General features: G+C 40.6%; 1 pseudogene; it reads left to right on the top strand.

Annotated features, from left to right (window-relative positions):
* Positions 1–2,784: 2,784 nt before the first annotated feature.
* Positions 2,785–4,656, top strand: LOC111144647 (annotated as a pseudogene).
* Positions 4,657–12,462: the final 7,806 nt, after the last annotated feature.

Below are 12,462 nucleotides of genomic sequence, written 5' to 3'. Positions count from 1 at the left end.
TTAATTTTTTGTGAACCTACATACTGTTTTCCATAATGGTTGATACAATTTATGATTGAGTGAGTAAATGAATGAATGAAAAAGTGGTTAAAATATGAAAGTAATGGTTTAAGCAAATCAGCTTTTCTAGATTTCTTTAACTATGACTCATCAAAAAGACATCAAAAAGCTATAAGCAAAGCATTTTTAAATTATTGAAGGAATCCTATACTGAATTATTGAAAATTGAAAAACGAAGAATACTTTTGTAAAATATCAATAACTAATTAACAGAGTTGGGACACCTTAATCAGCTTTTGTAAATTTGGATTTTCTTGTATTGGGCTTATTCAAAGTTAAATTAATATGCATATAATTCATGGTCTCACACCTCTCTTTTTATTTTTTTAGTTTGGAATTTCAAGTTTACAAAGCAAGACCATATTTCCCTGTAAACCTCCAGAAAGTGAAAGCTGCCAATATCTAACTGAAATATTCAGGGGGAAAAGAGCCAAAATGTCACATGGGTGAGAAATAACTTTCAATGTCCTATCAAAGGAGCTCTTCAAGTTATGTATTGATCCCAACAGAAGGAAAATATGCTTAGAAATTTAATTTGACATTTATAATCAATAGCACTCAGATGTCACTGGAGTAGAGGGGTAGAAAAAAGATGACTTTAAAATTACAGTCATGAATTTATAATTACAATAATGAATAAAAGTAAATTTATTGAATTAGCATTTCCAGAGTCTAGAGAAAAATCAGCGTGCCAAAGCATATTGCTGAAGAAATGGAGAGGCAGGATCTTGGTTTTTCACTTCGGTAACTCATCTATGCCTTCCTTCTATCCCATCATTTGGGTCTTCTTGCTTCACTTTTTTGAGGTTTGAGGTGCGTCTACGAACTACTGCACACTAAGCTAGTGCAAAGATTGGGCCATTAAAGAACTTCTATAAGCATGAAACTTTTCCTTTATTCACTATCTTATTCTTGTCCAAAAGTCCTAGAGAAAATGCACTTTGCACTCTGGTGGAGGAATGCTTTGGTGGAAAAAGAAAAAGCTTTGCACTTAGTAGGTGCTTACGGATCTATACTGAATCAGCCAGGAGTCATTGGCATCAGTGGTGTGTACATAAAAAGGCAATCCATATAGTCACAGGAAACATGAACTGGAAATAACAAATAGAATTATATTCTTAAAACAGGAAAGCTGTGATTGCACAGTTTATACTGTAATCATAATTCCTTTGAGGCTTCTTCCTGAACGTGGTGAGTTCTTCCTTTTCTTCTTGGCACTTTCTCTTCTATTTCTACACCACTCCCTTAATGACTTCTCTGGTCTTAGAGCACTAAGTGCCATCCCTTTGCTCATGTGCAAAGTTACATCTCTGGCCATGAACTCTGTCTTTAACTGTAACCATTTCTTTCCTCCTGGCTACCCAGTGCATATATTTTGATGTTTAATAGGCACCTCATACTTGACATGCCTCAAATCAAAGTTTGTGATTTCCCCTTCTCCAAAGATGCTCCTCTCCCAGTCTTTATTTCTGCAAATGGGAACGTCATCCTTAAGACAGAATCATCTTTTGACTCCTCTATTTTGTCACAATTCATATGCAATCTACAGTGAAACCTTGTCATCAAAATATATACATTTGAATCTAGCCAATTCTAACTATATACCCCCTGGTCGCCTGCCTGAAACCATCACCTTTCACTTGGATTTTTGCAATGGCTATCTGACTGGTCTTCCTGCTTAAGAGATGACCCTCACCTATAGTCTATTCTTCACATAGTAAGAAGAGTTGTCCTTTCAGACCACACCTTTCTTCACTCTGACCGCTGTGGTGTTCCCCAACTCACTCAGAGTAAAAGCCAGCTTCATATAGTGGCTCCCCTGCTACTTCACTCATCTCACCCCCTTCAACTCTCCCTCCTTTCCTTCCATTTTGGTCATCCTAATCTTCTTGATGTTTCTCAAACATGCCAAACATAATGTTAAGAGATGTTTGATTGTGCTGTTGCCCCGCCAGTTATGCTCTCCCCGTAGATGATGATTTGGCTTTGTTTCTCAGTTACTTCAGCTCTTTGCTCACATGTCGCTTAATCAGTAACGCCTAGACTGACAACCCTACATGAAATGTCAGTTGCCCTCTCCTCACCCACCCCTGCTGATTCTGCATTCCCATCCTCATTCTTTGCTGTTTCTCCATGGTTTTGATCACAATCTGGTCTACGCCTCATCAGTCTGTTTTATTTACTACTATTATCTTCCCACAAGGAAGAAAACATTGCTATTGCTTATTTTTGTAGCTGTATTCTCAGTGTGTCAGACAATGCTTCAGTAAACATTTTGGGTGAATTAAATGGATTCTAGTTATCATTCATTCCAAAGTGAAGCTGTATTTGCCACTTGGAGGAGTCCAGATCTTTAGATTACTCAGCAATGTCTTCCACATGATTTTGATACTACAGGACAGTTATGCTCTGGGTTCCACCTTTGGGTTTGCATTTGCTAATGTGGTATGAAAGAATTAAACATTGTCTTGTAGTTGTTCTATGATAGGCTATTAAGGATTATTGAGTGAGATAATTTGCATTTGTATATGGATAATTTGGTTCCCTGAATTCTTAGTGCTCTCTTTTAGCCAAAGTGGTTTAAGTTTGGTAAAATGACACTAGATCTTAGATATTCTAGGAAATATATCCTCACCTAAAAAATGTTTTTCAGGTTTCAATAGTTGTACCCATCTTTCTCAGCCCTGCCCTGAACCCAGCTCCAGACCTGAACCAAACTCCAGCATGCAGGAGGCAGACCGAATCCTCATCCATTCCCTGCGCCAGGCCGGCACAGCAGTTCCTCCAGATGTGCAGACCCTGTGAGCCTTCACTGCTGAGTTGGCTATAGAAGCTGTAGTCCTCTGCCTGCGTGTAATCAACCCTGCCATGGGCTCTGGCCTCAGCCCCCTGCTGCCTCTGGCCATGTCCGACCGCTTCCGCCTGGACATGAGCCTGGCTCAGGCCTGCAAGGACCTGGGCTATTCCTTGGAGCTTGGCTATCAGAACTTCCTCTATCCCAGTGAGCCTGATCTCCGGGACCTGCTTTTCTTCTTGGCTGAGCATCTGCCCTCTGATGCCTCTGAGGATGCCGATCAGCCTGCTAGTGACTCAGCTATTCTTCTCCAGGCCATTGGGGGCCAAATCCGGGACCAGCTGGCCCTGCCCTGGGTCCCACCCCTCCTTCACACTCCCAAGCTACAGCACCTCCAGGGTTCAGCCTCCCAGAAGCCTTTCCACACCACCAGGCTGGTCATGCCTGAGTTGAGTTCCAGTGGGGAGCCCTGGGAATTCCAGGCGAGTTCTCTGGTGCTACCAGCCCTCACCCAGGTGCCCCAGCCTGCAGGGAGGGTGGCCTCACTCCTTGAATGCCATGCCATCCAGCTTTGCCAGCACATGGGCGGGAACCACCCTGGGGGTGAGGACTGGGTCCACTGGGCAAGCTGCCATCCCACCCAGGAAGATACATGGGCTCAGAGGCAATGGCTACAGAAGCACCTGGCTGAGCATCTTTGCCAGACCTGGGGCGAACTAGGGGCTCCCCCACAAACCGGAGACCTGGGAGAGCTGCTGCAGGCCTGGGGTGCTGGGGCCAGGACTGGTGCTTCCAAGACCTCCAACTTCACACACTCAGAGAAGTTCACCTTTCATCTGGATCCTGAGATACAGGCAGCCCAGGTGTCTGATGTGCCTGCCACCTCCCAGTGGTCTGAACAGGACACGAAGGCAGCTCAAGAGCAGGAGCTGGAGTTTCTCCGGGAGCAGCTAGAGGGAGTGAACCACAGCATTGAAGAGGTTGAAGCCAACATGAAGACCCTGGGAATCAGCTTCATGCAGGTGGAAACCGAGCATCACCAGAATGAGCTCAGGACCGCGGAGCATGAGCAGGCCCTGCACTTGAAGAGCTTGGCAGTGGAGCTGCTGCCTGGCGGGGCTGCCAACCTTGCCAAGCTGCAGCTCATGGTGGAGAGTACTATCCAGTGGGTCTTCCACTTGGCGGGTCAGTGGGAAAAGCACCGGGTCCCTCTCCGCCACCTCCGAAAGCTCCAGGATTGCAGAGAATTGGAATCTTCTCGACGGCTGGCAGAGATCCAGGAGCTGCACCAGAGTGTTCGAGCAGCTGCCAGAGAGGCCCAAAGGAAGGAGGAAGTCTGTAAGCAGCTGGTGTCAGAACTGGAGACCCTGCCTAGAGACGTGTCCCAGCTTGCCTATACCCAGAGCATCCTGGAGATTGTGGGCAACATCCGGAAGCAGAAGGAAGAGATCACTAAGATCTTATCAGACCCAAAGGAGCTTCAGAAGGAAATCAACTCCCTGTCTGGGAAGCTGGATTGGACATTTACAGTGACCGATGAGCTTGTGTTCAAGGATGCCAAGAAGGATGATGCCGTTCGGAAGGCATACAAGTATCTAGCTTCCTTGCATGAGAACTGCAGCCAGCTCATCCAGACCGCTGAGGATACAGGCACAATCATGTGGGAAGCTGGAGATCTTGAAGAGCAGATAGAGACAGAGATGGGGAAGAAGACCCTCAGCAACGTGGAGAAGATCCGGGAGGACTACCAAGCCCTTTGCCAGAAGAATGCTGGCCTTTTGGGGTGGATCCCAGAGGTCTGAGGAGGCCCCCACACCACTCTGCTCCTGTCCTTGGGCAGGGAGTTGGGACACTGGGGGCTATGGCCAAGTGCATGCCCTAGCTGTTCCCTCTTATTGGCTGCACAGCTCCTCCTATAGCCTTGGCCCCAGACCCCTGCCCACCTGACCCCAACCTTTATCTGGGGTGATTGTCCAGATTGTTGGAACTTGGCTGCAGTTTATTGGAGAGGTCACTGAGGTTGTGGCCTTGGATCCCAAATAAATGAAGGGCTCTGTATGCAGTCAAAAAAATGCTTTTTAGAGGTGCCCGGGTGGCTCAGTCAGTTAAGCATCCAACTCTTAATTTCAGCTCAGGTCTTGATCTCAGGGTTGTGAGTTCAAGCCCCAGGTTGAGCTTCATGCTGGGCTTGGAGCCCACTTAAAAAAAAAATGTTTTTCAAGCAGGTCTGTTGACATTGTTGGGAAAGTACCAGTAATAACTAGTAGCTATGCTTGGTATCTGCTTCCAGGAAAGTAGTAAGAGTAACAATCTGTGATGTCCTCTTGAGTTCAGCACTGTACCCAGCACCATGCCAACTCTGTTACTGACCGATAGGTTTAGATGAGGTGACATCTGTCCCTTCTGGTCATATGCCACTTTGGTTCTGCTCCATCCAAGCCACTAAAGGGATTGTGGACAGTATTATTTCAGGTCTTCTTCAATGATGAATGAAAACACATAGAGACACATATATGAGGAACACAACTGTTGGCACATATGGAATGAATTTGGGGACAGATTTAACACCTCAGTCCCATTAAGAATCAGTTATTTCAACATATAAATATTTTTTAGTTCCAAAATAAATATTTTTTAGTTCCAAAATAAATATTTTTTAGTTCCAGACCAAAGGAGTATTCTTTGACAATGAAAGTATAGAATGGGAGTCAGATTATTTTGAAGGAACACTATATTAGAATCATAGAATCTTGTCCCTTACCTAGATGGCTTTATAGTTGGATTTTTTCCTATGTTTGCATCAGTCGGAACCCTCATTAGCACTCTGTTCCAGGTATAATGGACCAAGAAGATCTAAACATGTTCTGTACCCTCCTTACTGACATTACTGAAATTTTTTTGTACTTCTAAATGTAATTCAAATCCTGCCTTTTTCATAAAGCTTTCTCTATTACCCCTAAATTAACATTAATCCTTTGCCCCTTTGGACATTCATAACCCCCCACCACACACACACACTTTCATATCTGTAAACTCATATCTGAATTTGCAAGACTCTGGACATTAGGGACTACTCATTCTTTCAATTTCCCACTCTGTAGGTAAGTCAAGTCCCTTGTGTCTTTAAACAATGACTATCAGTCTCTGCTTTAATCTCTCCTATCACCGGGTCCTACTGGCCTGTTTTTTTGGTGTGGATTTGGCTCTCCACTGACAACAGCCAGGACCAAGCAAAATTTTCCTTATCCAGTATTTGAGCTGTATGAAGCAGGCTTTTGTTCGGGATGATTTGTTAAAAGAAAAAAACAAAAACAAAAACAAACAAACAAACAAAAAACCCCTGGCCTAACAATAATACAGATAATAAAACAAAAATCCACAAAAGGATTTTTTTTCATAGAAAATTGGGGAGAATATGTACTATAATTACCAGGAGCTCCAGGGAAGAACTCGATGGTAGAGATGGTGTTTCAAGAGATTAAGGGATTTTTTTAAAGTCATCTTTACTTTTTCAGGATTTGGAACAGCTTAACTGCTATAAACAGGTTTTCTGGAGAAGTTTCTTGGGAAATGGCTACTGGGGTTTAAATCCCAAATGCTATCTTTTAGGTGGATGCCCTTGTTCTGTGTTCCCGTTGACCTGGGACACATGTTCTTCTAACATACATTGCACTTTGTTGTAATTATTGTTCAATGTGTATCTTCAATGCCAGACTGTGAATCTGGAGAGCCTAGTAATCAAGGTTGTCTTGTCAATCACTCAATTCCCAGGGCCAGCAATTACTTGCAGAGTGGATAAATGGCTGTGTGTGTTAACAGTATGAAGTGGGTTAGCCAATGCTTTGGGAATTGGTGTGTGTGGGTGTTGTTTTGTTTTGTTTTGTTTTGTTTTTAATGGCTGACCACCAACATACATGCCCCAGAGTAAAATTTATCAGAATTAGTTTCCCTTCTTCTATACAAGGTGGACATTTAAAACAGAACAATTTAAAAACTTGTTTTATGACAACCATGGATGTATTACAGTGGACAAAATAGTTTATCTGAAATGCTATCCAGAACTAAAATTAAAGAGAATTGAAGCTTGGAAATAAGTTGCAGTGAGCATTGTACAAGGGGGAAATTATGTAAACAACTAGACATTAATTACTTTCTTATTATCACTCTCCTAAAAACGAAATAGGGAATACAAAAAATATATGTATAATGCTGATGTAAGTCATGGGCTTGGAAAGCTCAACACTGCAACAGAATAATGTAGTAAATGATTGATTGATAGATTGAATTGCTTGGAATAACCTCAAATAGGTAGGTGCTGATGGAGTAAACACCTGGAATTATTGCTTGCTGTGGTGTGAATTGATTAAACAATTCACAATTCAATTGATTAAACAAATATTGATTGAATACTCATTAGGATAGCCATAGTAACAAATGATTTACATCCATTAATTGATTTGATCTTCCCAGACATCTGATTAAGTATTTTTATTTTTCATTTCACAAATGAAGAAATTAAAGGTCAATTATGTTGAGTATTTTTTGAGATTACATAGCCAATAATTGGCAGAGCTGGAGTTCCTATTCAGCTAGAATTTTTCAAAAAATCTAAGTGGTTTTAATCATATCATGATGGAAATAGAAGAAAGAAGAACCAAACTTTGTACAAAGACCAAAAAGAAGGACATGTCTGAGTAACAGAAAGATAATTTGGGGTAGCAAATAATAATGGGAAAGGGTGGCAACGGTTATTGAGATATGCAAAGGAAGTTTGGAGACATAGCTGAAAGATATATGTGAGATACATTGGTTTATAAGCAGAGAAGGGGTGCTCTTTGAATTGTTCTGTAGATGATTCTGGCTGCAATGTAGCTATCAGGAGACCAGTGAGGAAGTGAGAGATGCTGAAACAGCCAGTGGTGGATAAGCCCATCAAACTCACCTCATCCTGACGAAGGCAGAGAGAATACACCGGTGACTTACAGGATTCCTCCAGAAGAATCATGGATCTTGATAAACCATGTGTGATTTTAAGGTCTTTCTCAATTTAAAGATTATAACTTTGAGGAGGAGAGGATATTAAGAGGAATTGAATAATTTTGGATACAAATCAGTTTGAAAAATAAGTGTTTTACAAACCATAATTAATATACTAACAGCAAGGAAAAGAATGTTTTAAGAATCACCTGACCTGAGGGGCATCTGTGTGACTCAGTTGGTTAAGTGGCTGGCTCTTGATTTCAGCTCAGGTCATGATCTCAGGATCCTGGGATCCAGCGCCACAGCAGGCTCCATGCTCAGTGGGGAGCCTGCTTCTGGATTCTCTCTCCCTTTGTCCCTCCCCCTGCTAATGTGCTCTCTCTCTCTCTCTCAAATAAATAATCTTTTAAAAAAAATCACCTTATCTGAGGTGCCCGGATGGCTCCGTTGGTTAAGCTCCAGCTCTTGGTTTCATGATCTCAAGGTTTTGAGATCAAGCCCTGCATTGGGCTCTGAGCTGAGCATGGATCCTGCTTGGGATTCTCTCCCTCTGCTCCTCCCCTCTGCTCACTTATTTCATTCTCTTTCTCTCTCTGTATCTTAAAAAAAAAAAAAGAAAAGAAAGAGAAGAAGAAAAAAAGAATCACCTGAACAATATAAGAACAAAGTTTTTGTTATACAGAGTATACAGGACAAATTAAAATTTTCCTTCCTCCTTTCCTACTCCCACCACAAAAGTTTTTTTGTTTTGTTTTTCATCTTTTAGTTCCTTTTCTACGTAATTCCATGCACTATATATATATACACACATATATATGTGTATACACGTATATGTATATATATACATATATATTTCCTATGAGATGCTTTGCAATCGTTAAAAGTACATTTCATATATATATATATATATACACACATATATATGTGTGTATATATATATATATATATAAAATGTACTTTTAACGATTGCAAAGCATCTCATAGGAAATATATATGATAACTCCATTAACCTTTTCTTCTTTTTTTTGATGGATAATTAGGTTATTTCCATTGTCTTGCTGTTACAAATAATGCTGCAATAAATATTATTGTGCCCTCATCTTTGTATTCATGTATTGATAAATGCATACAGAGACATTTTCTGATGAATTCCCACATGCATATTTCTTGGATAACAAGGTATGTATACTTTAAATTTTGACAGATATAGACCAGTTACCTCCCAAATTGACTTCAACTATTCATGTACCTAACCAATATATGAAAATGCCTCTATCTTCTTTCTTTTCAATTTACTTTTTCATTGTCTTTTAAAATGAGAACATGACAAAACATAGCAAATAAGTTGGGAATTAAAATGTTGTAGATAGCAAACATAGCACTGACTGTGTGTTCTACCCCTAGTCCAGCCTCCTGCCTTCTCTGATAGAGATGATTGAATTTAAATTTTGTGTTTATTATTTCCTTGTCCTTCAATTTCCTGGCCTTTTATTTGTTTAATTTTAATTTTTATTCTTTAAAGATTTTATTTTATTTATTTGAAAGAGAGATAGCAAGAATTGAGCATGAGCAGGGGAGAGAGGGAGAAGCAGGCTCCTAACTGAGCAGGGAGCCCAACATGGGGCTCCATCCCAGGACCCTGGGATCATGACCTGAGCCAAAGGCAGATGCTTAACCAACTAAGCCACCCAGGTGCCCCATTCCTGGTCTTTTTAAACTAATAGAGGGTGCTGTCTAATAGAGGGTGCTGTCTGTTTTTGAATATAAGAAAACAGTGTCATACCACCTAGCCTGTACCAAGTATCAACTGACAGGAATGATGAAAGAAAGACATAGCAGTTACTAGGAATTTTAACATCTCTTTCAGGAATTAGGAAATTAAAGAGGAAGAAAAAGCAGCGATTTTGAACATTAAGAAATATTAATAATAACCTACACTCAATGAAGAGAAACAGTATTTTTTTAAGCACACACAAACATTGACCCCTCCCCCCCAAAAATTGGTCCTGTATTAGGACACAAAGATAGTTCCAATAAATTTCAAAGAATGTTCTTGTAAAATCCAATGCATTCGGAAATAAAATAATTACTAAATAACTTTTGGGTTAAAAAGGAAATAGTAAAGAAAATTTAAAAGTATTGAGAATGGATGATGATAAATATATTACAAGGCAAATTTGTGAGATAGTGAAAGCAGTGCTTAATGAGAAATGTGAAGCCATAAATACATTTATCAAGAAAGAAGAAATGTGAAGGTAAATTAACTGAGTACTCAATTCAGGAAGTTAGGGAAAAACGATCAAACTGAAATGGGCAAGAAGAAACAAGAAAATAAGAGGGGGGCCTGGGTGTCTCAGTTGGTTAAATATCTGACTCTTGATTTTAGCTCAGGTCATGATCTCAGGGTTGTGAAATTGAGTCCCAAGTTGGGCTCCGTGCTCAGTGCAAGTCTGCTTAAGACTCTCTCCCTCTCCCACTGCCCCCACCCCACTCATGCTCCCTCCTCTCTCTCAAAAAGAAAAAAAGAAAAAAAAAAGAAAGAAAAGGATATAATAGAGAAAAGATTCAATGAAATTTAGACAATAAATAAATAATAAAGAAATTAACAAATGGAAAGCTGATTCTTCTGAAGGATTATTAAAACACTTCTGTGAGGACTAACTCTTGCCCCCCAAATAATCCAGAGAGAGAGAGAGAGAGAGAGAGAGAGAGAATATGCAAATAAACACAATGGAGAATGGAAAGGTAAAAATAGCTACAGAATAAAAATTTATTATTTTTTTAAATTTTTTAAAGATTTTTATTTGAGAGCACAGGAGAGGAAGACAGAGCATGAGCTGAGGGCTAGGGGAAGAGTAGGGGGAGAGAGGGGAGCAAATATCCCCATTGAGCAGAGAGCCTGACTCAGACTCAATCCCAGGACTCTCCAGTCATGACCTGAGCCCAAGGCTGAAGCTTAACCAACTGAGCCACCCAGGTGTCCTGAGAATAAAAATTTAAAAGGAGGACATAACTACACGATTTTTAAAGGTGTCAGGAATCATCGTAAGCAATGAATTTGAAATCCTGATGAAGTGGATAAATCCCTTTAAAAATATAGAAAATTCAAAAAAATAAAGGAACCAGAAAAATGATGTCGGGTTCATTCCCTAGAACAGCCTTTGTATTTTCCTAGCATCTGGTTTACAACAGAGATTATCATTCACTTGTTGAGTAAGATAATAAATGAGTGAGTGAATGAAGTTTCTCCAGATGCCTCCTGTGACACTGCAGGGCAGTCCAGCAGCGCGGCAAAGTCCTGTTTTGATGCTGAAATGTGTAGGATGGGAATTGAGATGGCTGAGATAGGAACATTGTAGGCAGGAGGAGGAACGAAGTGGGGAACAGGATGGCAATAGCTCCAAGATTTAAGATCTTTTTAAAAACAGTCTTTGAGAAGAGGAAAATGTTCACACAAACAAAATACTTTCCCTTTTCACGAACTGCCTTAATTTGGGGATAACCAAAGTGAGGTTTCCCTTTTGCCTTTTCATGCACTGCATCCTAAAGCCAATTTCCATGAAATTAGAAGAACAGATTTACTGACAGCAAGGCAGCTTCTTTGGGGTAACATTGAAGAGCCTGAGGGAAATCTGAATAAATAAGAAGCCTATATTTTTCTTCCCGTTGCTGAATGACAATTGGCTCTGGATGTACAAGTGAGCTTAGAAACAGAGAGATGCCGCTGTGACCACATATTTCAGGAAATTGTTGAATAGGTTAAATATAAATTTCAGATCAAATTAAGGAAAACAACTTAGTGGAATGATAATGGTGTTAATGGCATTCTCAGTTGGTGCCATTTCAAGGTGTTTAACTCAAGTTAGGAAGTGGGGTGTACTCACCAGGTACAAACCCTGTGCTTGTGGCCATTCCCAGGGTGCACAGCTGGCCCAGATCACCAAGAAGCTGTATGTGGGAGGGAAACTCGCTTTTGTAAGGAAAATATAGATTCTCCTCATCCCAGGTGTTTGTGTCCTAAAGACTTTGCTTTCCTGTTAACATAGTCAATATACCAGGAAAGGTGAGACCTAATGACATCTGTGCTGGATTGACTCCTGGCTCCCACTGTTTTAATGCAAACTTTGTCTTCCCATCTATCCCTCCTTTCTCTCCTTCAACCAAAATGCTCTTCAAGGGGCTACTTTCTTAATGCCCCAGCTCCACAGAAGTCTTGGAATTCAGTTCTGTTCTCTTCAGCATCTGCCCCCTTTCCCCTGACTTCTCTCCATACACTAGGGAAAAAAAAAAATCTTTTAAAATTTCCTTAATATTTATGGTTTCAGAGGAGAGATGTATAAGGTTAAAGGCTCCAGGTTGGAAAAGAAAGTGTCTAAGATATCAAACATGGGTTAATCCTTAATTTATAAAAGATAAATTGCTGCTTTACATTCTATGCCTTGTCTCTCAGCCATGACCGACTTTGTTTGTTTGTTTGTTTGTTTAGGAAAATTAGCGCACTCCAGGGCTGTTTGCTTTACTGAGCGTTCCTTCCTCTTGATCTTGTAAAATCCTGACTCCTTTATGCCCCACTCGAACTTTAGTCATGCAAATCTTTAATTCACTCTGCTTTAGTTTTCCTACCTGGG

This window comes from Enhydra lutris, unplaced genomic scaffold, assembly GCF_002288905.1.
Source record: "Enhydra lutris kenyoni isolate GAN:26980312 unplaced genomic scaffold, ASM228890v2 scaffoldscaffold11, whole genome shotgun sequence".
Classification (NCBI taxonomy): Eukaryota; Metazoa; Chordata; class Mammalia; order Carnivora; family Mustelidae; genus Enhydra; species Enhydra lutris.
Note: the sequence above shows the minus strand (reverse complement) of the source record. Positions and strands in the feature narration are given on the sequence as shown.